Raw genomic sequence first — 8,488 nt, forward strand, 5'->3', positions numbered from 1 at the left:
CAACTCTTAGTTTTGTTGATTCTTTCTATAGATTTTTTTTTGCATTCTAATTAATTTAATTCTGATTTAATTTTAATTATTTCTTTCTGTCTACTGGATTGGGGTTTATCTTGCTGCTTTTTTTCAAGGAGGTTCAGATGTCTCATTAAATTGTTGTTTTTAGATCTCTCCAATTTGTTGATGTAGGAGCTCAGAGCTATAAACTTGCCTCTGAATACTGTGTTTGCTGTGTCCCAGAGGAGCTAGTAATTGGTGTGTTCAGTTTTGTTAAATATCATGAACATTTGAATTTCCTTTCTAATGTCTTCCATGACCCACTCGTGATTCAGCAGTGTGTTGTTCAGGATCCATGTGTTACATTACTTTCTTTGGTTGCTTTTGGTGTTGAGTTCTAAATATATTCCCTTGTGGTCTGAGAGAATGCAAGGTATAACTTCAATGTTTCTGAATTTGGACGTTTGCTTTGTGGCCTAAAATGTGGTCTATTTTGGAAAATGTTCCATGTGCTGCTGAGAAAAATGTATTGTCTAATGCTGCTGGGTGAAATATTCAGTAGATGTGTGTTAAATCTAGTTGGTCTGTGCAGTTGTTTATATCTGCAGTTTCTCGGTTGAGTTTTTGTGAAGTTCATTTATCTAGTGGGGAAAGTTGTGTGTTAAAGTCCCCAACAATTAATGTTTATGGATCTATGTGGGATTTGAGGGAAAGTAGAGTTTCTTGGACGAATTAGGGTGCTCTGCTGTTTGGCAAATAGATATTTAGAATTGTAATATCCTCCTGAAGGAGTGATCCCTTAATTAGTATGTACCGACCTTTTCACTAATTTTAATTAAAAGTCTATTTTATCTGATATTAGGATTGCAACTCCATCCTGTTTATGGGAGCCGTTTGCTTGGTAGATTTTGTTTAAGCCTTTAAAATTGAAAATGTGTTTGTTTTTGTGGGCAAGATGTGACTCCTGAAAGCCAGCAGATAAAAGAATCTTGCTTTTTAATCCAAGTAGACAGACTGTCGCTTAATTGGTGAGTTAAGTCCGTTACTGTTGAGAGATAGAACTGAGAGGTATTTGGGAGTTCCTGCCATTTTATCCAACTACTTCAGGGCTGTGGCAACTGTGTTCTTCTTATGGTTCTTGGATTCTCAGTTTGGGTGATATTTCTTGGCCTTTATTGTGGTCTTGTTGGTTTTCTTTGTGTAGGACATCTTTAAGATTCTTTTGTAGGGCTGGTTTGGTGGAGATACATTGTTTCAATTTTTCTTTGCTATGGAAGGGTTTTATTTGACCTCCGATTATTAAGGAGAGTATAGCTGGGTAAAGTATTCTTGGTTGATAGTTGTTTGTCTTTAGGGCATAGATTACATCATTCTAGGCTCTTCTTGCTTTGATTGTTTCTGCTGAGAAATCTGAGGTGATTCTAGTTGGTTTCCTTTTATAGGTATGTGATCTTTTCCTTGTTCTGAATTGATCCTGTGAGTATTATAATGTGACAATGGAATATCCTCTTCTGGTCTAGTCTATTGGGAGTTCTAAAAGCTTCTTGTATCTGAATAGACCTATCTTTTTGCATGTTTGGGAAGTTCTCTGCTAGGATCCTGTTAAACAAATTTCCTAGACCATTGACTTCTGGCTCTAGGTGCTCCTCTACACCCATTATCCTCAGATTAGTCCTTCTAGTGGGGTCTTCCGAGGCTTGAATGTTGAATAGATCTATCATATTTCTTGGATTTGTCTTTGATGGTTGTATATTCTTTCTCTATAATATCTAGGCTGTCTTCAATCCTCAGGATTCAATCTTCTGCATGGCCTGTCCTACTATCGAGACTTTCTACTTTTTTTTTTCTTTTCCTTCTAGTTGGTCGGCTTTTATGGCTTCTAATTCTTTGTTGGATCTTTGTTTTAGATCTTGTATGAAATTCTTTACTTCCTTAATTTAGTGTCAAGTGTTTATTCTCAAATCACTTGGTTGATTAGTTATGGTTTCCTTGGACTCCCATTACTTCTGTTGGGATCCATTCAGCATTCCCTTTGTGGACTCCCTGACTTCTTTCAGCTCTCTGTTTATGGATTCCATGAATGCCTCTAGTGAACTTTGTCTATGCTCATTCCGCTCTTGAAATTCCTGTATTACTCTTTGATCAGCTTCCTCACGTTCATGCAATTCCTGTAGTTCTCTTTGACTAATCTCAGCCTACTCACACAATTCCTTTATTTCTCTTTGAGTGTTCACAAGCTGCTCATGCAATTCTTTTATCTATCTTTGAGTAGCTTCTTCACACCTATGAGCTTCCTGTTTTGACATTTGTTTGCCTCCTCTCTCTATATATCATGCTCACACAGAGTCCTTTGAAGGTTTTCAATCTTTTTATTTACCATGTTTACCATTAGTGTTTTTAGAGCTTTTTGGAAGCTCTCCTCTGGATTATTCATTATCTGTTCTGTCCACTGATTATCATGAGTGGGAGTTGAGATACCCGGACTTGGCATTTTTCTTGTGTTTTTCCGGCTTATTCTGCACATTTGGCATGAGAGTAACACCAATTTTGTGCTAGAAAACTATCTTAAGGGAAGCATCAACAAAGTCTGTAGTTGCACAGTCAAAAGCCTGCAGATCCTCCTGAAGGAGAGATCCCTTGATTAGTATGTAGCGACTTTCTTTATCTCTTCTCACAAATTTTAATTTGAAGTCTATTTTATCTGATATTAGGATTGCAACTCCCGTCTGTTTATGGGAGCCGTTTGCTTGGTAGATTTTGTTCCAGCCTATAACATTGAAAATGTGTTTGTTTTTACGGGCAAGGTGTGACTCCTGAAGGCAACAAATATTTTGCCCATGTAATTGTAACCGCTCTGTACAGTATTTTCACAATAAAAATAAATAAATAAATGTTACAAAAGCCTGCAGATATAATCTAGTTCAACAGATACATTTTCAACATCAACCAACTATGTATTAATAGGCTATGAACCGCAAAGAGGAATTTGGCAAACCAGAAATTATTAGGTTTAGTGAGAGATGTGGGTATAAATAGGAATAGAGGGATGTGGAAAGATAGAGGGAGAGCTAACTTAGTCCTAATCTCAAAGCAGGAAATAGATTCGATAGAATGATAGTAGACAACGGGGGAAAAAAGAAAGAGAAAAAAAGACAAGGAAAAATAGTAAAATAAAAATTAAAAAGTGAAACACTTAAAATTATGCAGATTAAGAACTTAATATTCCGAGAAGGATGGGAATATGATAAGAGAAGGGGAGGGATAGAAAGGAGACGTCAAAAATAAAAATGCTTAAAATTTTATATAGGTATATAGAGGTAGTACAGCTATTAAAGAAGTTAAGTCTAAGAGGTTTTGAATTCAGTAATAAATTTCTGGATTAAGTGTGTATACAATCGGGGATAAGGTCTAATAATCGACGACAGGTATATCTGAGAATGAGCAGAAATGTGACTAAATCATGCAAAGAAGAACGAAAGAGAAAAAAAAGTGAAAAGAATGAGAAAGAAAGGAAAAAAGGATCTAAAGGTCAGTAGTGGTAAACAAAAATGGAAAAAAAGCACACACACACACACACACACACACACACACACACGTATACCTGTAAAATAAAAATTATGAGGAAGAAAAAAGTTAATAGAAAACAATTTTTTAAAGTTAAAAATTAAAAATGTTAAAACAATTTTAATAAAAGATGACAAAAAAAGTTCGTTGCTTTTTGGGGATGAGAAGGGATGATCCTGTATCTCCCTTGTGTCCATAACCAGTCTCTTGTTGGAATCTCTGGTCTGCTTGTGGTATTTGATTTTCCTGTAGCTTGGTTGTTTTCTTAAGTCAGTTTGTTTGAGCAGGCAGAAAAATGCTTTGATTTACCCAGGATTTTGTCATCCTCCTCCCAGGCTAGTTCAATGGGAGGGAGATCTGCTTTGAGTATCACAAAAGATGGCTGTTTCTTCTAGTTTGGAGATGCTGTGATGGGGCTAGGTTCTGGGTAGAGTTGAGGCCTTTCAGCAAACAGTAGCTTTTCCCTGAGGCCTAGCTTCTGAGGCAGTCACAGAGCCTAGCCAGCAGCCATTCTCAGGGTTTATTGTTACTGAATTTCAATTGATTGTCTAGGGAGGATCAGCCTCTGGCTCTGTTTACCCAATGAAGAAAGCCACTCCTGGGGCTGGTGTAGGCCCGGGATGCGTGAATTTTCCCTGAGTGGAGCTGAGCCTGGCAGGTCAGGTTAGGTTCCTATGACCTGTTAAATGACCGTTTGTTTTCATCCAAGGACTGAGTTAGAGCTAGCTGCTCAGCCAGGCCTTTGCCAGTATCAAAGATGGAGATCTCCGGTAGTGGGCAGGGAGGGGTGGCCTTCCCTTCTCTGCTCCCTGAGAAGGAGTGAGGAGATCAGGCTTCTACTCACACAGGAGTCTGGTTCCTGGGTGATCTCTGATCTGCGATATGAAGGATGAAGATGTCTGCTCCTTGTCAGTTCTTGCTGGTATTGAGTAGAATCCTCTCACCTGCTGCATCTGGTGCCTTTATCCTAGACACTCTGTGTTTCAGGTATGGTGGTTATGGCCGCCACCGCCCCCGCCATAGCTGCAACCATGGCTGCTGGCAAGTGCTCAGATTTGTCTACTTGCCTGGATTTTCCCACTCTGGCCTAACTCTCTGTACTGTGATGGCACATTTGGTGTGATTCTTTGGCTTAGTTAAGCTTCCAGCTTCTCCTTCGCTATCTTCCTGGAACCATAAATTTAAATTTTAAATGATAAATTCTTTTAAAATTGTTTCACTCGTGCACAGGTATGGATAGATAAGTGATGTGGGCAGAATCAGAATTATTCAGAAGGTTGTAAATAGATGCTTACCTAGTTTTCTCTCGGCTGGATCATAGAATACAGTCTGTCCTAATTGAAAAAGTTAGCCTTCCGAGGTTTTTGCATATAAAAACTCCATCAACATTTTATTAGAGGATTATTCAAGATTAGCTATATGTTGATTAATAATGACTGATCATGACAGAAATTTGAGAGAAAACCATCTACACTTCAGTGAGGTTCTGATTTGTGCTTCACAAACTGTTATGAAAGCTCTACATGAGAAATCTAGCAGCTGCATTTCTAAAAAGACCTTGGGTTGTTACACTTTCTGATATTATCTCAATTCAAGTACTTCTCCTTGGAGTTCCATACTATTCAATGATGCTGTATTAGCTCCTTGTTACAATTTTCAGACTGGTCTTTTTGATGAAATTTGTGCTTTTCAAAATTGCTCTCCAAATTCCATCCACAAACTGCATATAAAATCTATCTGAAAAAATTTGTATCTGTTTATATTGCATATACTTTTAGTTTTCATTACAAATATGGAATGTAGTAAAAATTCTCATAACAATTATACTGCGCCAGATTGTGGGCAGATTCTGATGTAAATAATATACTGTGTTCATGTAGAGATTTTGAGTATCCAAAGTAATAAGCCTGTGGTCCTAAAACCAATACCTTACTTATATTGAGTGACAAATACAACTTCATATAAGTACAGAAGTTTTCCTTGTATCTTTTTAACATATATTTTTATTATAAATACTGTACAGAGGGGTTACATTTACATAAGTAAGGTAATGAGTACATTTCTTATTGAGCATTGTTACCCCCTCCTTTGTTTTTCCCCTACCATCCCTTCCCTTCACACCTCTCCACCTCCCCCTTCACCCATCCTCTGTTAGAATGTCTTGTATATTTCATTGTTACAATGGGTCAACCAGTATCCTTTCCTTATATCTTAAATGAAGAAATGCTGGCTTGATTTATGCTGATTCTACTTGTGTAGACACATCTAAAATCACTGCCCAAGTCCAAGAGCACATAAATGAAATGCCATCATTTTTTTGTCAGTTGGTATTTGTGTTCTACACATTTATTGATAGGTTACAAATTATTCTCAAACTTTAAAACATTAAAAATACTTTCTTTTTTTCTTATTTTCTTCGGCAGGAAATCAGCAAGACCTCAGTCAGCATTTCTCACCTAGGAATTTTCACATGGGTTAGTTAAATGTATATGTAGAGTGCAGTTTTCTGAGGACTCACTCATCTGCCTAGGAATTCATGCTGGTTGTTGGAAAAAGAGCTCAAGTAAGGATGCCATTTAAAGCCTTATAACTTTACTCTTTACCAGGGTATTCTCCTGCTATTTTGGTTGTTGAGAATGTCTACAAGAGTAAGCATTCCGTGAGGAGCAGGGAGACACCATATGACTTATACTTACTGAGGTTTCCAAGTGACTTGCTATCACTTGTACTGCATTTTGAAAGTCAAATCTCTCTAAAACTACCAGTTTTAAGAGATAAGAAGAGTGGAAAATGAACTCTTAGGGACAAATACATCTTCAACATATATTGTTCCAATTATTCCTTTTAAGGCATATTCAACAACTGGTGAAACTTGTGTTGGCTGTAATTATGTGTCTTTCTCCATGAGTGCATGTATACATGAGAATATGTATGCGTGTGAATAGTAACATACATGTGTACATTATGGCTTATATCATCATTTATTCCTTGCTAACAAATAAAGTAAGGAATCACTAAAGTTTTAACAGAAACTGTGTAGTTAAAGTCGTAACTCTTCACTCTGCTCCTTTACACAAAGACTTTGCAACTTCTCATTAATAAAGTTTCCATAAACTCTGAAATGTACATACTTAGTACTTAATGTCTGCTATCATAAATCTTAAATACTTTACAGAAAAGTTTTATACCTGCCAAACAGTCCTATTTTTGGCATATATAAGCAAAATCCCAAAATTAAGCATATTTAAAACATTAAAACTTTTAACAAACCTTAACACTTGCTGCAATGTTCATTTTGACAGGTGCCTTGTATAGAATAATTGAATTTCTCCTCCTACACATCTCTTGAACTACAAATATCTGGAATTACTTTGTTTTTGGCATGTCTATCTTGATTTTATTCTTAAATGTGTGCTTATGTAAGAAATACATGATTCTATAATTTCACAACAATTCTTTTGAACTTACTTTTTGTTGAATTGCCTAGCTTAATAAAATCAATTAAAAATTATACTTTATATATAAAAACTGTTCTGTGCTCAATTTAGCATCACATACACTAACATTGGAACGATACAGAGAAGATTAGCATGCACCCTGTGCAAGGATGACATGCAAAGTCTTGGAGCGTTCCATATTTTTACAGCAACAGATGCTGAAACGTATGTGGCCACAAGGGAAACGTACTGCATTCTTGGTGGGAGTGTAAACTTGTTCAACTACTTTGGAAAGCAGTATGGAGGTGCCTCAGAAGACTCCACATAAAACTCCCCTATAACACAGTAATCCTACTTTTGGGGATTTATCCAAATGATCATAAAAAAGACCATACTAAAACTACCAGCACAACTATGGTTATTGCAACATTATTTACGATAGCTAAGATATGGAACCAAAACAGATGCCCCCGTTAGATGAATGGATCAAGAAAATGTGTTATATATACACAATGGAATTCTTTGCCTCCATCAGAAAGAATGACATCGCCCAATTTGTTAGGAAATGGAAAGACTTGGAAAAAAATTTATTGACTGAAGTAAGCCAAGTCCAAAGAAATATAGGTCCCATGATTTCCCTTATTTTCAATAACGAATGTATGTCTGGGATAAGCAGAAAAGTTCAAAAGACATGTGCATATAACCAGATAAGATGATGTTAAAGAAATTGAACCCCAAGATAGGGACACAAGTGGTTTTTTGATTCTTGCTATTGTTTCTAACGTACTTATAATGTGTGATGTCATTTTTTTTGTTTTTTGTATGTTTCTTCCCACACTATAACCCCTGTTTTCTCTGTATTTGAAGTTGGTACACTTACATCTTGTATGTATGCTTCTCTAATTTGGGGAGGGGAAGGGAAAAAATGCTCAAATAGCGATACAGGTTGACCCATTGTAACAATGAGATGCACAAGACATTATGTTGAAAAATGAACTTTACAATTTAGGCGGAGGAAGGAAAGGGGAGGGGAGTGTACTTGTGGAGGTGGGAGGGAAGGGATGGTAGGGGAAATATAAAGGAGGAGGTAACAATGCTTGTTAGGAAACTTACTAGTTTCCTTGTTCATGTAAATGTGACCCCTCTGCACAGTATTATTACCATAAAAAAACATATAAAAATGTTCTTAGATGGAAGAGTTTATTTCCTCTATTTTACCCATATAATATTGTTAACAAAGAAATTAATTCAGAACACTGATATGAAGGTAATTTGAATAAATGTGTGTGTGTGTGAGTGCGGCAGCGCACAAGCATACACGCACGTGCATGAGAACACCATGCATGTATATTGGAATGCTCAGAATTTAAATCAGGGCTTCAAGGCCTTGCTAGGCCTTTCCTATCTAGATTGGTGAGCTACGATATAAGCTACATCTCAATTCTTGGCTCTTTGCTAGTTCATTAAACATTTTGAAAAATAATTTCATGAAG

General features: G+C 36.6%; 1 non-coding gene across 1 annotated transcript; it reads left to right on the plus strand.

The window, feature by feature from the left end:
- Positions 1-7,093: 7,093 nt before the first annotated feature.
- Positions 7,094-7,200, plus strand: LOC122126440. Its single transcript, XR_006150928.1, has one exon. It is a non-coding gene; the product is annotated as a U6 spliceosomal RNA (small nuclear RNA).
- Positions 7,201-8,488: the final 1,288 nt, after the last annotated feature.

This window comes from Dipodomys spectabilis, unplaced genomic scaffold (genome assembly GCF_019054845.1).
Source record: "Dipodomys spectabilis isolate Male_0828 unplaced genomic scaffold, ASM1905484v1 ptg000278l, whole genome shotgun sequence".
NCBI lineage: Eukaryota > Metazoa > Chordata > Mammalia > Rodentia > Heteromyidae > Dipodomys > Dipodomys spectabilis.